Below are 25,216 nucleotides of genomic sequence, written 5' to 3'. Positions count from 1 at the left end.
GGGGTTAGAGATGCCAGATTCATTCTCTCTCAGATTCCACCATCTAGAATCTGAACTGCATCGGCGGTTTAACAGACGGACAGACAGACCGTCATTAGAGCATAGTGAAACAAGCAATCACAGTTCCTCTGTCTCTGAGAGAGACACTGGAGTCCTGCTCTGACTGCTCCATCTAGAGGAGAAACTCTGAACTGCAGTGGCCTGAGAAGTACTTCCAGTCTACATCACTGATCGCACCGTATACTATTCTTGGATGGGGGTGGGTGCCACAAAAGAAAAAACAGAACTCATCATGAGGGGCCACAATGGCTCGTGGGCCATACCCCACCACCCCCACCCCTGGGAGACAGCGAAGACATATTTTTTAAAGTTAATTTCCTGCAATTCCGCTCATATTACCATGAAAATGTTGCTGTTTTTTTTACTAATTTCCTGCATTTCTACACATTTTGCCACAGGGTGAAGGCAAATGTTTGCAGTTTTTATTATGATAACTGATGGGCCCAAGCCTGGTCAGCAATTCAACCACGCTTACTACAGCTTTAGATAGCTGGCAGCCAGTCTAATTTACAAATGTTAAATGAAATGTAGGTGACACATTTCATTCCGGCTAATTGAGTGACTGCTATTGCACAACCACATTTCTGAAATGTTAACTTGTGTATTATATTATTCTATCACTTCAACAGTAAGTTGACACGCCGACTGAGTTCCTAAAATGTTTTCATAAAAATAAATTGATTTATTTTGTGAATATATTTAGTTGCCCATCCCTGTCCTAAACTAAGGTGGTTACTGACTGGGTTCTGGTAGCTAGGTGGGTACTGACTGGGTTCTGGTAGCTAGGTGGATACTGGCTGGGTTCTGGTGGATACTGACTGGGTTCTGGTAGCTAGGTGGGTACTGACTGGGTTCTGGTAGCTAGGTGGGTACTGACTGGGTTCTGGTAGCTAGGTGGATACTGACTGGGTTCTGGTGGATACTGACTGGGTTCTGGTAGCTAGGTGGGTACTGACTGGGTTCTGGTAGCTAGGTGGTTACTGACTGGGTTCTGGTAGCTTGGTGGTTACTGACTGGGTTCTGGTAGCTAGGTGGTTACTGACTGGGTTCTGGTAGCTAGGTGGATACTGACTGGGTTCTGGTAGCTAGGTGGTTACTGACTGGGTTCTGGTAGCTAGGTGGGTACTGACTGGGTTCTGGTAGTTAGGTGGGTACTGACTGGGTTCTGGTAGCTAGGTGGATACTGACTGGGTTCTGGTGGATACTGACTGGGTTCTGGTAGCTAGGTGGATACTGACTGGGTTCTGGTAGCTAGGTGGGTACTGACTGGGTTCTGGTAGCTAGGTGGGTACTGACTGGGTTCTGGTAGTTAGGTGGGTACTGACTGGGTTCTGGTAGCTAGGTGGGTACTGACTGGGTTCTGGTAGCTAGGTGGGTACTGACTGGGTTCTGGTAGCTTGGTGGTTACTGACTGGGTTCTGGTAGCTAGGTGGTTACTGACTGGGTTCTGGTAGCTAGGTGGATACTGACTGGGTTCTGGTAGCTAGGTGGTTACTGACTGGGTTCTGGTAGCTAGGTGGATACTGACTGGGTTCTGGTAGCTAGGTGGATACTGACTGGGTTCTGGTAGCTAGGTGGGTACTGACTGGGCTCTGGTAGCTAGGTGGATACTGACTGGGCTCTGGTAGCTAGGTGGATACTGACTGGGTTCTGGTAGCTAGGTGGGTACTGACTGGGTTCTGATAGCTAGGTGGATACTGACTGGGTTCTGGTAGCTAGGTGGGTACTGACTCGGTTCTGGTAGCTAGGTGGTTACTGACTGGGTTCTGGTAGCTAGATGGTTACTGACTGGGTTCTGGTAGCTAGGTGGTTACTGACTGGGTTCTGATAGCTAGGTAGTTACTGACTGGGTTCTGGTAGCTAGGTGGTTACTGACTGGGTTCTGGTAGCTAGGTGGATACTGACTGGGTTCTGGTAGCTAGGTGGTTACTGACTGGGTTCTGGTAGCTAGGTGGATACTGACTGGGTTCTGGTAGCTAGGTGGTTACTGACTGGGTTCTGGTAGCTAGGTGGATACTGACTGGGTTCTGGTAGCTAGGTGGATACTGACTGGGCTCTGGTAGCTAGGTGGACACTGACTGGGTTCTGGTAGCTAGGTGGGTACTGACTGGGTTCTGATAGCTAGGTGGATACTGACTGGGTTCTGGTAGCTAGGTGGGTACTGACTCGGTTCTGGTAGCTAGGTGGTTACTGACTGGGTTCTGGTAGCTAGATGGTTACTGACTGGGTTCTGGTAGCTAGGTGGATACTGACTGGGTACTGATAGCTAGGTGGATACTGACTGGGTTCTGGTAGCTAGGTGGTTACTGACTGGGTTCTGATAGCTAGGTGGTTACTGACTGGGTTCTGGAAGCTAGGTGGTTACTGACTGGGTTCTGGTAGGTAGGTGGTTACTGACTGGCTTCTGGTAGCTAGGTGGTTACTGACTGGGTTCTGATAGCTAGGTGGATACTGACTGGGTTCTGATAGCAAGGTGGGTACTGACTGGGTTCTGGTAGCAAGGTGGGTACTGACTGGGTTCTGGTAGCGAGGTGGATACTGACTGGGTTCTGGCAGCTAGGTGGTTACTGACTGGGTTCTGCTAGCTAGGTGGATACTGACTGGGTTCTGGTAGCTAGGTGGATACTGACTGGGTTCTGGTAGCTAGGTGGTTATTAAAAAGGGCTTTATAAATACATTTGATTGATTGATTGACTCCTAATTGACAATAGTGTGCAACTCAGTGTACACAACACTCACACTACATCAGCTCACCTCTGGAAATATTCATGACAAACTCAGTCCTAGCCATGCATAGATTCATTATTCTGCACATCTTCACACTCACAGGCTGAGACAGGGAGATATAGAAACAGACAGACAGACAGACAGACAGGCTAATCTAAAGAAGCATAAGAGCAAACCAAAAATAACAGATAATGAAAAATGGTTTGATAATGATTGCAAAAATCTAAGAAAGTCATTGAGAAATATATCTAATCAAAAACACAGAGAACCAGACAACAAAAATATACGCCTTCAATATGGGGAAACACTGAAGCAATACAAACGCACCCTAAGAACAAAAAAGGAACAGCACATTAGAAATCAGCTGGATGGAACTGAGGAATCCATAGAATCAAACCACTTCTGGGAGAATTGGAATAAATTAAACAAACCTCATCATGAGGAGTTGGCTATCCAAAATGGGGATATGTGGAGAAATCACTTTGCAAACCTCTACAGCAATATAACAAAGAGCCCAGAACAAAAAGATATACAAGAAAAATTACAAATCCTTGAATTAGCAGTCAAAGACTATCAGAATCCTGTGGATACCCCAATTACAGAAGAAGAATTATTGGAAAAAATATGCAATCTCCAACCCAAAAAGGCCTGTGGTGCTGATGGGATTTTAAATGAAATGATCAAATATACAGACCACAAATTCAAATTGGCTATACTCAAACTCTTCAACATTATCCTCACTGCAGGTATTTTCCCCGATATTTGGAACCAGGGACTGATCACACCAATCTATAAAAATGGAGACAAATTTGACCCAAATAATTACAGAGGAATATGCGTTAACAGCAACTTGGGGAAAATTCTCTGCAGTATTATAAATAGCAGACTACATCATTTCCTTGACGAACACAACGTCCTGAGCAGAAGCCAGATTGGATTTCTAAAAAATTATCGTACAACTGACCACATTTACACCCTCCACACTCTAATTGATAAACAAGTTAACCAAAACAAAGGCAAAATCTACTCGTGTTTTGTAGATTTCAAGAAAGCATTTGATTCAATTTGGCACGAAGGTCTTTTTTATAAACTAATAGAAAGTGGTATTGGAGGGAAAACATATCATTTTATTAAATCAATGTACCCTAAAAACAAATGTGCGGTTAAAATTGGCAACAAGCAAACAGACTTCTTCTCTCAGGGGCGGGGAGTGAAACAGGGCTGCCCAATAAGTCCAACATTATTTAACATCTACATTAATGAATTGGCAAAAACATTAGAAGAATCGGCAGCACCTGGTATCACCCTACACAACACTGAAATCAAGTGTCTGCTGTACGCAGATGACCTGGTGCTGCTGTCTCCCACTAAAGAGGGGTTACAGCAACACCTAGATCATCTTCACAGGTTCTGTCAGACTTGGGCTCTGACCGTTAACCTAAAAAAACCAAATATAATGATATTCCAAAAAAGGTCCGGAAATAAGGATGACAAATATAAATTCTATTTGGACACAGTTCTATTAGAACACACCAAAAACTACACATATCTAGGACTAAATATCAGCAACACAGGTAGCTTTCACATGGCTGTGAATGAGCTGAGAGACAAAGCAAGAAGAGCATTCTATGCCATTAAAAGGAACATCAAAATTGAAATTCCAATTAGAATCTGGCTCAAAATTTTTCAATCAGTTATAGAACCAATTGCTCTATATGGCAGTGAAGTATGGGGTCCACTCTCTAATAATGAATTTACTAAATGGGACAAACATCCAATTGAAGTATTGCATGCAGAGTTTTGCAAGACTGTATTGCAAGTACAAAGAAAAACTCAAAATAACGCATGTAGGGCAGAATTGGGCCAATATCCCCTCCTCATTCGAATAGAAAAAAGAGCCATCAAATTTTACAACCATCTAAAAACAAGTGACCCTAAAACATTCCATCACACAGCTCTACAATGTCAAGAGATGAAACCAGAGAAGAGTCCCCTCAGCCAGCTGGTTCTGAGGCTCAGTTCACCAACCCAAACCAACCCCATAGAGCAGGGACAGCCCTCAGAAAATCTGGCCCAACCAAATCATCACAAAACAAAAAGAAAAATATATAACCTATTGGAAAGACACCACAAAAAATCAAAGTAAACTTCAATGCTATTTGGCTCTAAACAGACAGTACATGGTGGCAGACTATCTGACCACTGTGACTGATAGAAAACTGAGGAAAACATTGACTAGGTACAGACTCAGTGAGCACAGTCTGGCTATAGAGACCGGTCGTCACAGACAAACCTGGCTGCCCAGAGAGGACAGGCTGTGCTCACTCTGCTCCAGGGGAGAGGTAGAGACAGAAGTGCATTTCCTACTACACTGTGACAAATACTCAGACCTAAGAGCATATTTCTTTCCCAAAATTATAATTCAATACAAAGAATTTGAAACTATAAAAGATGAAGAAAAATTCAAATATTTATTGGGTGAAAAGCCAAAATGTGCCCTCCTGCCACAGCCTGAGGGACAGCCAGTGAAAAATGCAAAGTAATGTTGATAATATTTCCCATTTAGCTTAGTTTTGTTTTGTCTTTCGTACCAGGTCATGTGTCTTCTCAGTCATGTTGACACTGGTCTACTACTGTTGCTTTAATGTATTGTTGTTCTGATTAATATTGTTGTTGTAGCTGTTATTAATGGTAATCCCATGTCCAATACTACTATTATTATTGCTGTTAGTCCCACCATTTATTTATATATAAATATATATATATTTTGTGTATATATATACATATATATTTTATTTACATTTTTCAATATGTATACTTTGACAATGTAAGTAATAATAACTTGCCATGTCAATAAAGTCAATTGAATTGAATTGAATTGAATTGACACAGACAGACAGACAGACAGACAGACAGACAGACAGACAGACAGACAGACAGACAGACAGACAGACAGACAGACAGACAGACAGACAGACAGACAGACAGACAGACAGACAGACACAGACAGACAGAGACAGACAGACAGACAGACAGACAGTCAGACAGAGAGACAGACAGACAGACAGACAGACAGACAGACAGACAGACAGACAGACAGACAGACAGACAGACAGACAGACAGACAGACAGACAGACACACTGAGCCAGAGACAGCCATGTTGTGAGTGTTGTGAGTCTCTGTGCTGATGGTTTAATAACAGTGATGAACACTTGGTCTGCTGGGATAGGTCAGTACGTCTAATTAACAGCCTGTGATTGGATAAACACTGGGGAGACTGTTCCTGATTAGTTAAACGCTACTGCTGTTGTGGAGGTTGTTGTTTAAGAAGAGCAAGATACCAGAAAGGAAAGAGAGAGAGAGAGAGAGAGAGAGACAACGATAGAGATAGTGATAAACAGATAAACAGAAATGGAGTCTTATCTAGGGTGGACAGAACACCTAACAGGAGTCTTAGCTAGGGTGGACAGAACACCTAACAGGAGTCTTATCTAGGGTGGACAGAACACCTAACAGGAGTCTTATCTAGGGTGGACAGAAGACCTAACAGGAGTCTTATCTAGGGTGGACAGAACACCTAACAGGAGTCTTATCTAGGATGGACAGAACACCTAACAGGAGTCTTATCTAGGGTGGACAGAACACCTAACAGGAGTCTTATCTAGGGTGGACAGAACACCTAACAGGAGTCTTATCTAGGGTGGACAGAACACCTAACAGGAGTCTTATCTAGGGTGGACAGAACACCTAACAGGAGTCTTATCTAGGGTGGACAGAAGACCTAACAGGAGTCTTATCTAGGGTGGACAGAACACCTAACAGGAGTCTTATCTAGGGTGGACAGAACACCTAACAGGAGTCTTGTCTAGGGTGGATAGCTAGCTAAGTGTACTATGATATGTGGAGTTGAGCTTTAGAGCAGAAAGAAGCAAAAGGAGATAAACAAGGAGACGAGGAACAGTTTAACTAGTGGAGGTGAAGACCTGCCTGAGAGATATACCTGTGGAGACACTCACTGTGGAGACACTCTCACTGTGGAGAGACACTAACTGTGGAGACACTAACTGTGGAGACACACTGTGGAGACACTAACTGTGGAGAAACACTATCTGTGGAGATACTATCTGTGGAGATACTAACTGTGGAAACACTAACTGTGGAGAAACACTATCTGTGGAGATACTATCTGTGGAGATACTAACTGTGGAAACACTATCTGTGGAGATACTATCTGTGGAGATACTAACTGTGGAGATACTAACTGTGGAAACACTAACTGTGGAAACACTAACTGTGGAAACACTAACTGTGGAGACACAGTGACAGGAGATATACCTGTGGAGACACACAGTGACAGAACTGTGATTAATTCCCTCCAGCTCGCCCATGACTCGTCTGAATCAGCAGGCGAGAACAAACACTCATCGCTCCCATTGCTTATATGGCACGGCTATTTATGTCTACCGTTCAGATCTCAGGTTTATTTAGACCCCTCATGTGTCATCAACTAACTGTTCTGGCTGGTTTCACAGCCATATGTTCTGTCTGGTTTCACAGCCACATGTTCTGTCTGGTTTCACAGCCATATGTTCTGGCTGGTCTGGCTGGTTTCACAGCCGTATGTGTCATCAACTAACTGTTCTGTCTGGTTTCACAGCCATATGTTCTGTCTGGTTTCACAACTACATGTTCTGTCTGGTTTCACAGCCATATGTGTCATCAACTAACTGTTCTGGCTGGTTACACAGCCATAAGGTCTGGCTGGTTTCACAGCCATATGTTCTGGCTGGTTTCACAGCCATAAGGTCTGGCTGGTTTCACAGCCATATGTTCTGGCTGATTTTATAGCCATAAGTTCTGGCTGGTTTCATAGCCATAAGTTCTGGCTGGTTTCACAGCCATATGTTCTGGCTGGTTTCATAGCCATATGTTCTGGCTGGTTTCACAGCCATATGTTCTGTCTCGTTTCACAGCCATAATATCTGACTGGTTTCATAGCCATATGTTCTGGCTGGTTTCACAGCCGTATGTTCTGGCTGGTTTCTTAGCCATTTGATCTGGCTGGTTTCACAGCAATATGTTCTGGCTGGTTTCACAGCCATATGTTCTGGCTGGTTTCACAGCAATATGTTCTGGCTGGTTTCACAGGCATATGTTCAGGCTGGTTTCACAGCCATATGTTCTGGCTGATTTTATAGCCATAAGTTCTGGCTGGTTTCATAGCCATAAGTTCTGGCTGGTTTCACAGCCATATGTCCTGGCTGGTTTCATAGCCATATGTTCTGGCTGGTTTCACAGCCATATGTTCTGTCTCGTTTCACAGCCATAATATCTGACTGGTTTCATAGCCATATGTTCTGGCTGGTTTCACAGCCGTATGTTCTGGCTGGTTTCTTAGCCATTTGATCTGGCTGGTTTCACAGCAATATGTTCTGGCTGGTTTCACAGCCATATGTTCTGGCTGGTTTCACAGCAATATGTTCTGGCTGGTTTCACAGGCATATGTTCAGGCTGGTTTCACAGCCATATGTTCTGGCTGGATTCACAGCCATTTGTTCTGGCTGGTTTCATAGCCATATGTTCTGGCTGGTTTCACAGCCATTTGTTCTGGCTGGTTTCACAGCCATATGTTCTGGCTGGATTCACAGCCATATGTTCTTGCTCGTTTCATAGCCATATGTTCTGGCTGGTTTCATAACCATATGTTCTGGCTGGTTTCATAACCATATGTTCTGGCTGGTACTGAAGCAGGAAGAGGTGGTGTTGAATGATACTGAGGCAGGGAGATGTGGTGTTGGATGATAATGAAGCAGGGAGAGGAGGTGTTGGATGATAATGAAGCAGGGAGAGGAGGTGTTGGATGATAATGAAGCAGGGAGAGGAGGTGTTGGATGATACATATAGTGTCATATGTAGACTAGGGTGTCATATGTAGACTGGGGTGTCATATGTAGACTGGGGTTTAATATGTAGACTGGGGTGTAATATGTAGACTGTGGTGTAATATGTAGACTGGGGTGTCATATGTAGACGGGGGTGTCATATGTAGACGGGGGTGTCATATGTAGACGGGGGTGTCATATGTAGACTGGTGTATAATATGTAGACTGGGGTGTAATATGTAGACTGGGGTGTCATATGTAGACTGGGGTGTCATATGTAGACTGGGGTGTCATATGTAGACTGGGGTGTCATATGTAGACTGGGGTGTCATATGTAGACTGGGGTGTCATATGTAGACTGGGGTGTCATATGTAGACTGGGGTGTCATATGTAGACTGGGGTGTCATATGTAGACTGGGGTGTCATATGTAGACTGGGGTGTCATATGTAGACTGGGGTGTCATATGTAGACTGGGATGTCATATGTAGGCTGGGGTGTCATATGTAGGCTGGGGTGTCATATGTAGACTGGGGTGTCATATGTAGACTGGGGTGTCATATGTAGACTGGGGTGTCATATGTAGACTGGGGTATAATATGTAGACTGGGGTATAATATGTAGACTGGGGTATAATATGTAGACTGGGGTGTCATATGTAGACTGGGGTGTCATATGTAGACTGGGGTGTCATATGTAGACTGGGGTGTCATATGTAGACTGGGGTATAATATGTAGACTGGGGTGTCATATGTAGACTGGGGTGTCATATGTAGACTGGGGTGTCATATGTAGACTGGGGTGTCATATGTAGACTGGGGTGTCATATGTAGACTGGGGTGTCATATGTAGACTGGGGTGTCATATGTAGACTGGGGTGTCATATGTAGACTGGGGTGTCATATGTAGACTGGGGTGTCATATGTAGACTGGGGTGTCATATGTAGACTGGGGTGTCATATGTAGACTGGGGTGTCATATGTAGACTGGGGTGTCATATGTAGACTGGGGTGTCATATGTAGACTGGGGTGTCATATGTAGACTGGGGTATAATATGTAGACTGGGGTGTCATATGTAGACTGGGGTGTCATATGTAGACTGGGGTGTCATATGTAGACTGGGGTGTCATATGTAGACTGGGGTGTCATATGTAGACTGGGGTGTCATATGTAGACTGGGGTGTCATATGTAGACTGGGGTGTCATATGTACATTTCACAAGTAACCCCATTCCTTTACATTGATAGGTCAATAGATTTCATGTTGACCTAGCTTTTGTCCCAAATCCACGCTTATTCCCTATAAAGTGCACTACTTTTTAGCAGGGCTCTGGTCTAAAGTAGTGTACTATATAGGGAATAGGGTTCCATGGGGCTCTGGTCTAAAGTAGTGTACTATATAGGGAATAGGGTGCCATTTGGAGCAGAATCATAGTGCTATAGTCCATTGACAGGCAGTGAACTAAAACCCAGGGTTAGGTTATCACTTGTCCCTCTCTTATTTCTCTCTTTTGTTACTGACCAATTGAGTCTGGATTAGCCTCATTTAAAGGGGGATTGCGAATTCATCATGGGATTACCCTGAGTTTAACACACTGCCACCTTTAACCTATTCCCTACCACAGCAACATATATACCAGGGCCGTAGCTCGTCTGGTTTATAGAGGGACAGTTCCTTCAGAATGTACCTTTTATTCATTTAGCAGACAGTCTTATCCAGAACGATTTACAGGAGCAATTAGGGTTAAGGGCTTTACTCAAGATTTTTTAAGATAGTTGGCTCTGGGATTTGAACCAGCGACCTACCGGTTACTGTCCCAATGATATTTAACTGCTAGGCTACCTGCTGCCCTGAAGTTCATTTATTTGCTACATGTTTTGCAGTGTTACTTTAGTGTCTTGTTGCAAACAGGATGCATGTTTTGTAATATTTTGTATTCTGTACAGGCTTCCTTCTTTTCACTCTGTCATGAAGGTTAGTATTGTGGAGTAACTACAATGTTGTTGATCCATCCTCAGTTTTCTCCTGTCACAGCCATTAAACTCTGTAACTGTTTTAAAGTCACCATTGGACTCATGGTGAAATCCCCGAATGGTTTCCTTCCTCTCCAGAAACTGAGTTAGGAAGGATGCCTGTATCTTTGTAGTGACTGGGTGTATTGGTACACCATCCAAAGTGTAATTAAGAACTTCACCATGCTCAAAGGGATATTCAACGTCTGCTTTTATATTATTTACCCATCTACCAATAGGTGTTTGTTTACGACGCATTGGGAAAATCTCCCTGGTCTTTGTGGTTGAATCTGTGTTTGAAATTCACTGCTTAACTGAGGGACCTTACAGATAACTGTATGTGTTGAGTACAGAGATGAGGTAGTCATTTAAAAATCATGTTTAAACACTATTATTGCACACAGAATGAGTCCGTGAAACATGAAACATATTATGTGACATTTTTACTCCTGCAGTTATTTAGACTTGGTTGAATACTTATTGACTCAAGACATTTCAGCTTTTCATTTCGTATTAATTCGTAAACATTTCGAACTACATAATTCCACTTTGATATTATGGGGTACTACAGTATTTGTAGATCGCTGACACAAAAATCATCCTGTAACACAACAACATGTGGAAAAAGTCAAGGGGTGTGAATACTTTCTGAAGGCCCTGTACCTATTCCACGGTCACACATACTGGCCTAGTTGGAGAGTTACAACGACCCAGTGGTGTAGTGGACGGTAAACACACAGAAAAACTATCGCGGGAAAAGCATTGAAAGGACGCTTTACTTTGTTCACAGCGAATGGCCATCAGTGTTTACCCACCTATTGTTTTACCACTACAGCCCTGCTTTGATCTATTCACTACCAAGGCTGCGGCCACGGCATGCTTCAGGGGGGGGGGGCGAGGGAGAAAGACCAAGACAGAGGGAGGGGGGGGGGGCGAGGGAGAAAGACCAAGACAGAGACAGAGGGGGGGGGGGGGGGGGGGGAGAGAAAGACCAAGACAGAGGGAGAGGGGGGGGGGGGGGAAGACCAAGACAGAGGGAGGGGGGGGGGGGGGGGGCGAGGGAGAAAGACCAAGACAGAGGGAGGTATGGGGGGGGGGGGCGAGGGAGAAAGTCCAAGACAGAGGGAGAGGTGGGGGGGGGGGGGCGAGGGAGAAAGACCAAGACAGAGGGAGAGAGGGGGGGAGTGAGGGAGAAAGAGAGAATGGTGTGTGAGATAGAAAGGGGACACAGTGTCACACAGCAGGGAGCCACCCAACCCCATCACAAACACACACACACGACCCCATCACAAACACACACACACACACCCCATCAACAAACACACACACACACACACGACCCCATCACAAACACACACACACGACCCCATCACAAACACACACACACGACCCCATCACAAACACACACACACGACCCCATCACAAACACACACACACACGACCCCATCACAAACACACACACACACACACACGACCCCATCACAAACACACACACACACAACCTCATCACAAACACACACACACAACCTCATCACAAACATACACACACACGACCCCATCACAAACACACACACACACAACCTCATCACAAACATACACACACACGACCCTATCACAAACACACACACACACGACCCCATGACAAACATACACACACACGACCCCATCACACACACACACACACACAACCCCATCACAAACACGACCCCATCACAAACACACACACACGACCCCATCACAAACACACACAACCCCATCACAAACACACACACACACAACCCCAACACAAACATACATCATCAAACACACGTCCCAGTAGTAAACACTGTATTCGGTGCCAGGAGAGGGCGTGAGAGAGAGAGAGAGAGCATCTCCTCAATATACCTGTTTGCATGAGACGAGACATGACGCTGTGTGTCTGTGCGTTTGTATTGTTATTTTTGTATGACTGTGCGGGTGAGCTGAAGAGAGGAGAGTAATACTTCTGAGGAGAGGAGGTGGGTGGGTGGAATATCAATGATGTTGACACAGGAAGTTACTTTGGTCTCTTTAGTGAACCTCGGCAAGCAGATAAACAGGAAGTTATTTTGGTCTTTACAGTGAAACTCTGCAGGCAGATAGAGCTACTGTGTGGGCGACAGCTCCATTCATCTCTCTCTCTCTCTCTCTCTCTCTCTCTCTCTCTCTCTCTCTCTCTCTCTCTCTCTCTCTCTCTCTCTCTCTCTCTCTCTCTCTCTCTCTCTCTCTCTCTCTCTCTCTCTCTCTCATATATACAGTGGGGAGAACAAGTATTTGATACACTGCCGATTTTGCAGGTTTTCCTACTTACAAAGCACGTAGAGGTCTGTCATTTTTATCATAGGTACACTTCTACTGTGAGAGTCGGAATCTAAAACAAAAATCCAGAAAATCACATTGTATGATTTTTAAGTAATTAATTTGCATTTTATTGCATGACATAAGTATTTGATACATCAGAAAAGCAGAACTTAATATTTGGTACAGAAACCTTTGTTTGCAATTACAGAGATCATACGTTTCCTGTAGTTCTTGACCAGGTTTGCACACACTGCAGCAGGGATTTTGGCCCACTCCTCCATACAGACCTTCTCCAGATCTTTCAGGTTTCGGGGCTGTCGCTGGGCAATACGGACTTTCAGCTCCCTCCAAAGATTTTCTATTGGGTTCAGGTCTGGAGACTGGCTAGGCCACTCCAGGACCTTGAGATGCTTCTTACGGAGGCACTCCTTAGTTGCCCTGGCTGTCTGTTTTGAGTCGTTGTCATGCTGGAAGACCCAGCCACGACCCATCTTCAATGCTCTTACTGAGGGAAGGAGGTTGTTGGCCAAGATCTCGCGATACATGGCCCTATCCATCCTCCCCTCAATACGGTAGAGTCGTCCTGTCCCCTTTGCAGAAAAGCATCCCCAAAGAATGATGTTTCCACCTCCATGCTTCACGGTTGGGATGGTGTTCTTGGGGTTGTACTCATCCTTCTTCTTCCTCCAAACACGGCGAGTGGAGTTTAGACCAAAAAGCTCTATTTTTGTCTCATCAGACCACATGACCTTCTCCCATTCCTCCTCTGGATCATCCAGATGGTCATTGGCAAACTTCAGACGGGCCTGGACATGCGCTGGCTTGAGCAGGGGGACCTTGCGTGCGCTGCAGGATTTTAATCCATGACGGCGTAGTGTGTTACTAATGGTTTTCTTTGAGACTGTGGTCCCAGCTCTCTTCCGGTCATTGACCAGGTCCTGCCGTGTAGTTCTGGGCTGATCCCTCACCTTCCTCATGATCATTGATGCCCCACGAGGTGAGATCTTGCATGGAGCCCCAGACCGAGGGTGATTGACCGTCATCTTGAACTTCTTCCATTTTCTAATAATTGCACCAACAGTTGTTGCCTTCTCACCAAGCTGCTTGCCTATTGTCCTGTAGCCCATCCCAGCCTTGTGTAGGTCTACAATTTTATCCCTAATGTCCTTACACAGCTCTCTGGTCTTGGCCATTGTGGAGAGGTTGGAGTCTGTTTGATTGAGTGTGTGGACAGGTGTCTTTTATACAGGTAACGAGTTCAAACAGTTGCAGTTAATACAGGTAATGAGTGGAGAACAGGAGGGCTTCTTAAAGAAAAACTAACAGGTCTGTGAGAGCCGGAATTCTTACTGGTTGGTAGGTGATCAAATACTTATGTCATGCAATAAAATGCAAATTAATTACTTAAAAATCATACAATGTGATTTTCTGGATTTTTGTTTTAGATTCCGTCTCTCACAGTTAAAGTGTACCTATGATCAAAATTACAGACCTCTACATGCTTTGTAAGTAGGAAAACCTGCAAAATCGGCAGTGTATCAAATACTTGTTCTCCCCACTGTATATACAGCCAACTGGATGTTCAGTGCATCGCGCCAACAGGTATAAACACCTCTCCGGTAAGAAGAAGGACAGGGCTGTATGTTTCATGATTAACGACTCATGGTGTAATTGTAACAACAAACAGGAACTCAACTCCATTTGTTCACCTGACCTAGAATTCCTCAGAATCAAATGCCGACCGTATTATCTCCCAAGGGAACAGTCCTCGGTTATCGTCACAGTCGTGTATATCCACCTGCAAGCGGAAACCAAGACGGCCATCAAGGAACTTCACTGGACTTTATGCAAACTGGAAATATATATATATCCCTTATTCTCTACCTCTCTCTCTCTACCGCTACATATATATATATATACAGTGGGGAGAACAAGTATTTGATACACTGCCGATTTTGCAGGTTTTCCTACTTACAAAGCATGTAGAGGTCTGTAATTTTTATCATAGGTACACTTCAACTGTGAGAGACGGAATCTAAAACAAAAATCCAGACAATCACATTGTATGATTTTTAAATAATTAATTTGCATTTTATTGCATGACATAAGTATTTGATCACCTACCAACCAGTAAGGATTCCGGCTCTCACAGACCTGTTAGTTTTTCTTTAAGAAGCCCTCCTGTTCTCCACTCATTACCTGTATTAACTGCACCTGTTTGAACTCGTTACCTGTATAAAAGACACCTGTCCACACACAATCAAACAGATTCCAACCTCTCCACAATGGCCAAGACCAGAGAGCTGTGTAAGGACATCAGGGATAAAATTGTAGACCTGCACAAGGCTGGGATGGGCTACAGGACAATAGGCAAGCAGCTTGGTGAGAAGGAAACAACTGTTGGCGCAATTATTAGAAAATGGAAGAAGTTCAAGATGACGGTCAATCACCCTCGGTCTGGGGCTCCATGCAAGATTTCACCTCGTGGGGCATCAATGATCATGAGGAAGGTGAGGGATCAGCCCAGAACTACACGGCAGGACCTGGTCAATGACCTGAAGAGAGCTGGGACCACAGTCTCAAAGAAAACCATTAGTAACACACTACGCCGTCATGGATTAAAATCCTGCAGTGCACGCAAGGTCCCCCTGCTTAAGCCAGTGCATGTCCAGGCCTGTCTGAAGTTTGCCAATGACCATCTGGATGATCCAGAGGAGGAATGGGAGAAGGTCATTTGGTCTGATGAGACAAAAATAGAGCTTTTTGGTCTAACTCCACTCGCCGTGTTTGGAGGAAGAAGAAGTATGAGTACAACCCCAAGAACACCATCCCAACCGTGAAGCATGGAGGTGGAAACATCATTCTTTGGGGATGCTTTTCTGCAAAGGGGACAGGACGACTGCACCGTATTGAGGGGAGGATGGATGGGGCCATGTATCGCGAGATCTTGGCCAACAACCTCCTTCCCTCAGTAAGAGCATTGAAGATGGGTCGTGGCTGGGTCTTCCAGCATGACAACGACACGAAGCACACAGCCATGGCAACTAAGGAGTGGCTCCGTAAGAAGCATCTCAAGGTCCTGGAGTGGCCTAGCCAGTCTCCAGACCTGAACCCAATAGAAAATCTTTGGAGGGAGCTGAAAGTCCGTATTGCCCAGCGACAGCCCCGAAACCTGAAGGATCTGGAGAAGATCTGTAGGGAGGAGTGGGCCAAAATCCCTGCTGCAGTGTGTGCAAACCTAGTCAAGAACTACAGGAAACGTATGATCTCTGTAATTGCAAACAAAGGTTTCTGTACCAAATATTAAGTTCTGCTTTTCTGATGTATCAAATACTTATGTCATGCCATAAAATGCAAATTAATTACTTAAAAATCATACAATGTGATTTTCTGGATTTTTGTTTTAGATTCCGTCTCTCATAGTTGAAGTGTACCTATGATAAAAATTACAGACCTCTACATGCTTTGTAAGTAGGAAAACCTGCAAAATCGGCAGTGTATCAAATACTTGTTCTCCCCACTGTATATATCCCTCTCTCTCTATCTTTGTCTGTCTAAAAATGACACAACAACATTAGTGATGGAGGGAAATAATGGTGAGAAACGTAATACATATCGTATCGTCCCTGGTGATTCCCAGCCCGAAACAACATTGCAGATAGACAGCAGGACAGATGGGTAATATCAGCTGACAGAAATGTATGAATATATGAATCCACACCAGACTGAGAGACTAACCAGCAGCATACTGTATGAATCCATACCAGACTGAGAGACTAACCAGCAGCATACTGTATGAATCCATACCAGACTGAGAGACTAACCAGCAGCATACTGTATGAATCCATACCAGACTGAGAGACTAACCAGCAGCATACTGTATGAATCCATACCAGACTGAGGGACTAACCAGCAGCATACTGTATGAATCCATACCAGACTGAGAGACTAACCAGCAGCATACTGTATGAATCCATACCAGACTGAGAGACTAACCAGCAGCATACTGTATGAATCCATACCAGACTGAGAGACTAACCAGCAGCATACTGTATGAATCCATACCAGACTGAGAGACTAACCAGCAGCATACTGTATGAATCTATACCAGACTGAGAGACTAACCAGCAGCATACTGTATGAATCCATACCAGACTGAGGGACTAACCAGCAGCATACTGTATGAATCCATACCAGACTGAGGGACTAACCAGCAGCATACTGTATGAATCCATACCAGACTGAGGGACTAACCAGCAGCATACTGTATGAATCCATACCAGACTGAGGGACTAACCAGCAGCATACTGTATGAATCCATACCAGACTGAGGGACTAACCAGCAGCATACTGTATGAATCCATACCAGACTGAGGGACTAACCAGCAGCATACTGTATGAATCCATACCAGACTGAGGGACTAACCAGCAGCATACTGTATGAATCCATACCAGACTGAGAGACTAACCAGCAGCATACTGTATGAATCCATACCAGACTGAGGGACTAACCAGCAGCATACTGTATGAATCCATACCAGACTGAGGGACTAACCAGCAGCATACTGTATGAATCCATACCAGACTGAGGGACTAACCAGCAGCATACTGTATGAATCCATACCAGACTGAGAGACTAACCAGCAGCATACTGTATGAATCCAGTAGTCGCATTCCGCTTTCCGCTCCGCTTCGCATTCCGCTTCACAGGTAGTATTACCATTTCATTTTCATTTTCATTGCAGTACAACGGTTTGATTTGTTTGATCTTAGCTAGCTACATAGCCGTCTTTGTATCAAAGATAATTGTGTAGTTATTGAGGTTCGCTAGCCAGCTATTTTCGTCGTAACGTAACGTAGTCAACACTGCTAGCTAGCCAGCTAGCCAGCTAGCCACCGAATAGCAGCACTGCAGAAACGATTACATTACAACGGAACGACTTGATTAGTGTAGTGTTAGCTAGCTACATAGTTGTCTTTGCTATCTTTGTATCTAAGATAATTGTGTAGCTTAGAGTAGTTTAGAGTAATTATTCGGTTAGCTAGCCAGCTATTTTCGTCCGCCGCGCTGCCGTTCTCCTACCTAGTCAACACTGCTAGCTAACACTGCTAGCTAGCCAACTTCTTCCGAATAGCAGCACTGTAGAAACTCACATTACAACTTACATTACAACGGAACGACTTGATTAGCGTAGTGTTAGCTAGCTACATAGTTGTCTTTGCTGTCCTTGTATCCAAGATAATTGTGTAGTTTTGAGAAATTGTCGAGGTTACCTAGCCAGTTAGAGGTTACCTAGCCAGCTACACTTTCAAACAAAGTCAACAACGCAGCCACTGCTAGCCAGCCTACTTCACCGCCAGCAGTACTATATCATTTTAGTCAATAAGATTTTATTTTATTTTTGCAACGTAAACTTAACTTTCTGAACATTCGAGACGTGTAGTCCACTTGTCATTCTAATCTCCTTTGCATTAGCGTAGCCTCTTCTGTAGCCTGTCAACTATGTGTCTGTCTATCCCTCTTCTTTCCTCTCTGCACAGACCATACAAACGCTTCACACCGCATGGCCGCCGCCATTCTAACCTGGTGGTTCCAGCGCGCACGACCCACGTGGAGTTCCAGGTCTCCGGCAGCCTCTGGAACTGCCGATCTGCGGCCAACAAGGCAGAGTTCATCTCAGCCTATGCGTCCCTCCAGTCCCTCGACTTCTTGGCACTGACGGAAACATGGATTACCACTGATAACACTGCTACTCCTACTGCTCTCTCCTCGTCTGCCCACGTGTTCTCGCACACCCCGAGAGCTTCTGGTCAGCGGGGTGGTGGCACTGGGATCCTCATCTCTCCCAAGTGGACATTCTCTCTTTCTCCCCTGACCCATCTGTCTATCGCCTCCTTTGAATTCCATGCTGTCACAGTTACCAGCCCTTTCAAGCTTAACATCCTTATCAGTTATCGCCCTCCAGGTTCCCTTGGAGAGTTCATCAATGAGCTTGACGCCCTGATAAGTTCCTTTCCTGAGGATGGCTCACCTCTCACAGTTCTGGGTGACTTTAACCTCCCCACGTCTACCTTTGACTCATTCCTCTCTGCCTCCTTCTTTCCACTCCTCTCCTCTTTTGACCTCACCCTCTCACCTTCCCCCCCTACTCACAAGGCAGGCAATACACTTGACCTCATCTTTACTAGATGCTGTTCTTCCACTAATCTCATTGCAACTCCCCTCCAAGTCTCCGACCACTACCTTGTATCCTTTTCCCTCTCGCTCTCATCCAACACTTCCCACACTGCCCCTACTCGGATGGTATCGCGCCGTCCCAACCTTCGCTCTCTCTCCCCCGCTACTCTCTCCTCTTCCATCCTATCATCTCTTCCCTCTGCTCAAACCTTCTCCAACCTATCTCCTGATTCTGCCTCCTCAACCCTCCTCTCCTCCCTTTCTGCATCCTTTGACTCTCTATGTCCCCTATCCTCCAGGCCGGCTCGGTCCTCCCCTCCTGCTCCGTGGCTCGACGACTCACTGCGAGCTCACAGAACAGGGCTCCGGGCAGCCGAGCGGAAATGGAGGAAAACTCGCCTCCCTGCGGACCTGGCATCCTTTCACTCCCTCCTCTCTACATTCTCCTCTTCTGTCTCTGCTGCTAAAGCCACTTTCTACCACTCTAAATTCCAAGCATCTGCCTCTAACCCTAGGAAGCTCTTTGCCACCTTCTACTCCCTCCTGAATCCTCTTCCCCCTCCTCCCCCCTCCTCCCTCTCTGCAGATGACTTCGTCAACCATTTTGGAAAGAAGGTCGACGACATCCGATCCTCGTTTGCTAAGTCAAACGACACCGCTGGTTCTGCTCACACTGCCCTACCCTGTGCTCTGACCTCTTTCTCCCCTCTCTCTCCAGATGAAATCTCGCGTCTTGTGACGGCCGGCCGCCCAACAACCTGCCCGCTTGACCCTATCCCCTCCTCTCTTCTCCAGACCATTTCCGGAGACCTTCTCCCTTACCTCACCTCGCTCATCAACTCATCCTTGACCGCTGGCTACGTCCCTTCCGTCTTCAAGAGAGCGAGAGTTGCACCCCTTCTGAAAAACCTACACTCGATCCCTCCGATGTCAACAACTACAGACCAGTATCCATTCTTTCTTTTCTCTCCAAAACTCTTGAACGTGCCGTCCTTGGCCAGCTCTCCTGCTATCTCTCTCAGAATGACCTTCTTGATCCAAATCAGTCAGGTTTCAAGACTAGTCATTCAACTGAGACTGCTCTTCTCTGTGTCACGGAGGCGCTCCGCACTGCTAAAGCTAACTCTCTCTCCTCTGCTCTCATCCTTCTAGACCTATCGGCTGCCTTTGATACTGTGAACCATCAGATCCTCCTCTCCACCCTCTCCGAGCTGGGCATCTCCGGCGCGGCCCACGCTTGGATTGCGTCCTACCTGACAGGTCGCTCCTACCAGGTGGCGTGGCGAGAATCTGTCTCTGCACCACGTGCTCTCACCACTGGTGTCCCCCAGGGCTCTGTTCTAGGCCCTCTCCTATTCTCGCTATACACCAAGTCACTTGGCTCTGTCATATCCTCACATGGTCTCTCCAATCATTGCTATGCAGACGACACACAATTAATCTTCTCCTTTCCCCCCTCTGATAACCAGGTGGCGAATCGCATCTCTGCATGTCTGGCAGACATATCAGTGTGGATGACGGATCACCACCTCAAGCTGAACCTCGGCAAGACGGAGCTGCTCTTCCTCACGGGGAAGGACTGCCCGTTCCATGATCTCGCCATCACGGTTGACAACTCCATTGTGTCCTCCTCCCAGAGTGCTAAGAACCTTGGCGTGATCCTGGACAACACCCTGTCGTTCTCAACTCACATCAAGGCGGTGACCCGTTCCTGTAGGTTCATGCTCTACAACATTCGCAGAGTACGACCCTGCCTCACACAGGAAGCGGCGCAGGTCCTAATCCAGGCACTTGTCATCTCCCGTCTGGATTACTGCAACTCGCTGTTGGCTGGGCTCCCTGCCTGTGCTATTAAACCCCTACAACTCATCCAGAACGCCGCAGCCCGTCTGGTGTTCAACCTTCCCAAGTTCTCTCACGTCACCCCGCTCCTCCGCTCTCTCCACTGGCTTCCAGTTGAAGCTCGCATCCGCTACAAGACCATGGTGCTTGCCTACGGAGCTGTGAGGGGAACGGCACCTCCGTACCTTCAGGCTCTGATCAGGCCCTACAAACAAACAAGGGCACTGCGTTCATCCACCTCTGGCCTGCTCGCCTCCCTACCTCTGAGGAAGTACAGTTCCCGCTCAGCCCAGTCAAAACTGTTCGCTGCCCTGGCACCCCAATGGTGGAACAAACTCCCTCACGACGCCAGGTCAGCGGAGTCAATCACCACCTTCCGGAGACACCTGAAACCCCACCTCTTTAAGGAATACCTAGGATAGGATAAAGTAATCCTTCTAACCCCCCCCTCCCCCTTAAAAGAGTTAGATGCACTATTGTAAAGTGGTTGTTCCACTGGATATCATAAGGTGAATGCACCAATTTGTAAGTCGCTCTGGATAAGAGCGTCTGCTAAATGACTTAAATGTAAATGTAAATCCATACCAGACTGAGAGACTAACCAGCAGCATACTGTTTGAATCCATACCAGACTGAGGGACTAACCAGCAGCATACTGATGAGGATCAGCACAAGGAGGCAGATGGGACAGGACATCCTTCTATTGGTTCCTTTCTATAGCAACACAACTACAGCCCATCTCTGTCTCTCTCCCCTCTCCCTTTCTCTCTCTCTCCCCTCTCCCTTTCTCTCTCTCCCTCCTCTCCCTTTCTCTCTCTCTCCCCTCTCCCACTCTCTCTCTCCCCTCTCCCTTTCTCTCTCTCTCCCCTCTCCCTTTCTCTCTTTCTCCCCTCTCCCTTTCTCCCCTCTCCCATTCTCTCTTTCTCCCCTCTCCCTTTCTCTCCTCTCCCTTTCTCTCCTCTCCCTTTCTCCCCTCTCCCTTTCTCTCTTTCTCCCCTCCCTTTCTCCCCTCTCCCTTTCTCTCCTCTCCCTTTCTCTCTTTCTCTCCTCTCCCTTTCTCTCTTTCTCCTCTCTCTCTTTCTCTCTCTCTCCCCTCTCCCATTCTCTCTCTCTCCCCTCTCCCATTCTCTCTCTCCCCTCTCCCATTCTCTCTCTCTCCCCTCTCCCATTCTCTCTCTCTCCCATTCTCTCTCTCTCTCTCTCCCATTCTCTCATTCTCTCTCTCCCCCTTCCCATTCTCTCTTTCTCCCCATCTCTCACCTGTTTTCCATCCAGTGTATAGACCCTCTTCACCACTCCAGAGTCCAGTTTGATGGCCTCGTGATGTCGTTGAGGACCTGTTCGTATGAATGGGCCGTCTTCTTATTGAGGAGTATTCGTACAGCCTTCCTGGGCTTCACCCCGCTCCGCACCACCGTCACCAGCTTGGGCCGGATGAAATCCTTCACCCCCTGGTCCCGGGTGTCTGGAGGTCCGGCCTTGGAGCTGCCCAGGGAAGGGGGCCCGCGGGCGGTCGCCGCAGACGAAGCTTTGACGTTCACAGACCAATTGGGGTTGACGTTCTTGGTGTAGTCGAGCTTCTTGAAGACCTCGATGGAGCCGCACACGTAGCTCTCTCCTGAGGAGGGGAGATAGAGGAGAGAGACAGGGGGAGGGGGAGATGGGGGAGAGAGACAGGGAGAAGGGGAGGGGGAGATAGAGGAGAGAGACAGGGAGAAGGGGAGGGGAGATAGAGGAGAGAGACAGGGGGAGGGGGAGAGAGACAGGGGGAGATGGGGGAGAGAGACAGGGGGAGGGGAGATAGAGGAGAGAGACAGGGGGAGGGGAGATAGAGGAGAGAGACAGGGGGAGGGGGAGATAGAGGAGAGAGACAGGGGGAGGGGGAGATAGAGGAGAGAGACAGGGGGAGGGGGAGATGGGGGAGAGAGACAGGGAGAAGGGGAGGGGGAGATAGAGGAGAGAGACAGGGAGAAGGGGAGGGGAGATAGAGGAGAGAGACAGGGGGAGGGGGAGAGAGACAGGGGGAGACGGGGGAGAGAGACAGGGGGAGGGGAGATAGAGGAGAGAGACAGGGGGAGGGGAGATAGAGGAGAGAGACAGAGGGAGGGGGAGATAGAGGAGAGAGACAGGGGGAGGGGAGATAGAGGAGAGAGGGAGGGGGAGATGGGGGAGAGAGACAGGGGGAGGGGGAGATGGGGGAGAGAGACAGGGGGAGGGGGAGATAGAGGAGAGAGACAGGGGGAGGGGGAGATAGAGGAGAGAGACAGGGGGAGGGGGAGATGGGGGAGAGAGACAGGGAGAAGGGGAGGGGGAGAGAGACAGGGAGAAGGGGAGGGGAGATAGAGGAGAGAGACAGGGAGAATGGGAGGGGAGATAGAGGAGAGAGACAGGGAGAAGGAGAGATGGGGGAGAGAGACAGGGAGAAGGAGGGGGGAAGAGACAGGGAGAAGGGGAGGGGGATAGAGACAGGGAGAAGGGGAGGGGGAGATACAGGAGAGAGACAGGTAGAAGGAGAGATGGGGGAGAGAGACAGGGAGAAGGGGGGGGAGATACAGGGAGGAGGGGGGGTGAGGGGGAGAGACAGGGAGAAGGGGAGGGGAAGATAGAGGAGAGAGACAGGGAGAAGGGGAGGGGAGATAGAGGAGAGAGACAGAGGAGAGAGACAGGGAGAAGGGGAGGGGGAGATGGGGGAGAGAGACAGGGATAAGGGGAGATGAGGGAGAGAGACAGGGAGAAGGGGGGGATGGGGGAGAGAGACAGGGGGAGGGGAAGATGGGGGAGAGAGACAGGGAGAAGGGGAGGGGGAGAGAAAGGAGAGAGAAAGGGAGAAGGGGAGATGGGTGAGAGAGGCAGGGAAAATCATTTGGAAATAGCCACGGGACGATTTTTAAATACCATTGAAGAAATGTATTGTAGCAACTTTTTAAGTGAATACCTGCAGTCGACATGTGCAATACGTTATTATTCCATACGTTATTATTCAATACATTAATATTCATTACGTTTATTATTCAATACATTAATATTCAATACGTTTATTATTCAATACGTTTATTATTCAATACGTTATTATTCAATATGTTTATTATTCAATACGTTATTATTCAATACGTTATTATTCAATACGTTAGGAGATAAAGATGAATACCTTCTTTAGTTCATCTTTCACATCATGTTTCATTATGAAGCTTCCTGGTGGTCCCCAGTCATAGGGACCGGAGCCTTATTGTCCAGCATGCTCCTGGTGGTCCCCAGTCATAGGGACCGGAGCCTTATTGTCCAGCATGCTCCTGGTGGTCCCCAGTCACAGGGACAGGACCCTTATTGCCCAGCATGCTCCTGGTGGTCCCCAGTCACAGGGACCGGACCCTTATTGCCCAGCATGCTCCTGGTGGTCCCCAGTCACAGGGACTGGAGCCTTATTGTCCAGCATGCTCCTGGTGGTCCCCAGTCACAGGGACCGGAGCCTTATTGTCCAGCATGCTCCTGGTGGTCCCCAGTCACAGGGACCGGAGCCTTATTGTCCAGCATGCTCCTGGTGGTCCCCAGTCACAGGGACCGGAGCCTTATTGTCCAGCATGCTGCAGGTGGTCCCCAGTCACAGGGACCGGAGCCTTATTGTCCAGCATGCTCCTGGTGGTCCCCAGTCACAGGGACCGGAGCCTTATTGTCCAGCATGCTCCTGGTGGTCCCCAGTCATAGGGACCGGAGCCTTATTGTCCAGCATGCTCCTGGTGGTCCCCAGTCACAGGGACCGGAGCCTTATTGTCCAGCATGCTCCTGGTGGTCCCCCACAGCACTACTGGGGTGGGTTATTGGTGGAACGTTCCAACTACACAAAACTACTGGGGTGGGTTATTGGTGGAACGTTCCAACTACACAGCACTACTGGGGTGGGTTATTGGTGGAACGTTCAAACTACACAGCACTACTGGGGTGGGTATAATTGGTGGAACGTTCCAACTACACAGCACTACTGGGGTGGTTTATTGGTGGAACGTTCCAACTACACAGCACTACTTGGGTGGGTATAATTGGTGGAACGTTCCAACTACACAAAACTACTGGGGTGGGTTATTGGTGGAACGTTCCAACTACACAGCACTACTGGGGTGGGTATAATTGGTGGAACGTTCCAACAACACAGCACTACTGGGGAGGGTATAATTGGTGGAACGTTCCAACTACACAAAAC

The 25,216-nt window shown here is 47.1% G+C and overlaps 1 pseudogene; it reads right to left on the bottom strand.

The window, feature by feature from the left end:
* The window catches only part of LOC139536753 (serine/threonine-protein kinase DCLK1-like), a 58,650-nt pseudogene extending 34,681 nt beyond the window's left edge, over window positions 1-23,969 (bottom strand).
* Between the last annotated feature and the right edge of the window lie 1,247 nt (window positions 23,970-25,216).

This window comes from Salvelinus alpinus, chromosome 13 (assembly GCF_045679555.1).
Source record: "Salvelinus alpinus chromosome 13, SLU_Salpinus.1, whole genome shotgun sequence".
NCBI classification, from domain to species: domain Eukaryota; kingdom Metazoa; phylum Chordata; class Actinopteri; order Salmoniformes; family Salmonidae; genus Salvelinus; species Salvelinus alpinus.
The sequence above is the reverse complement of the archived record's forward strand: the minus strand, read 5'-3'. Positions and strand labels throughout refer to the sequence as shown.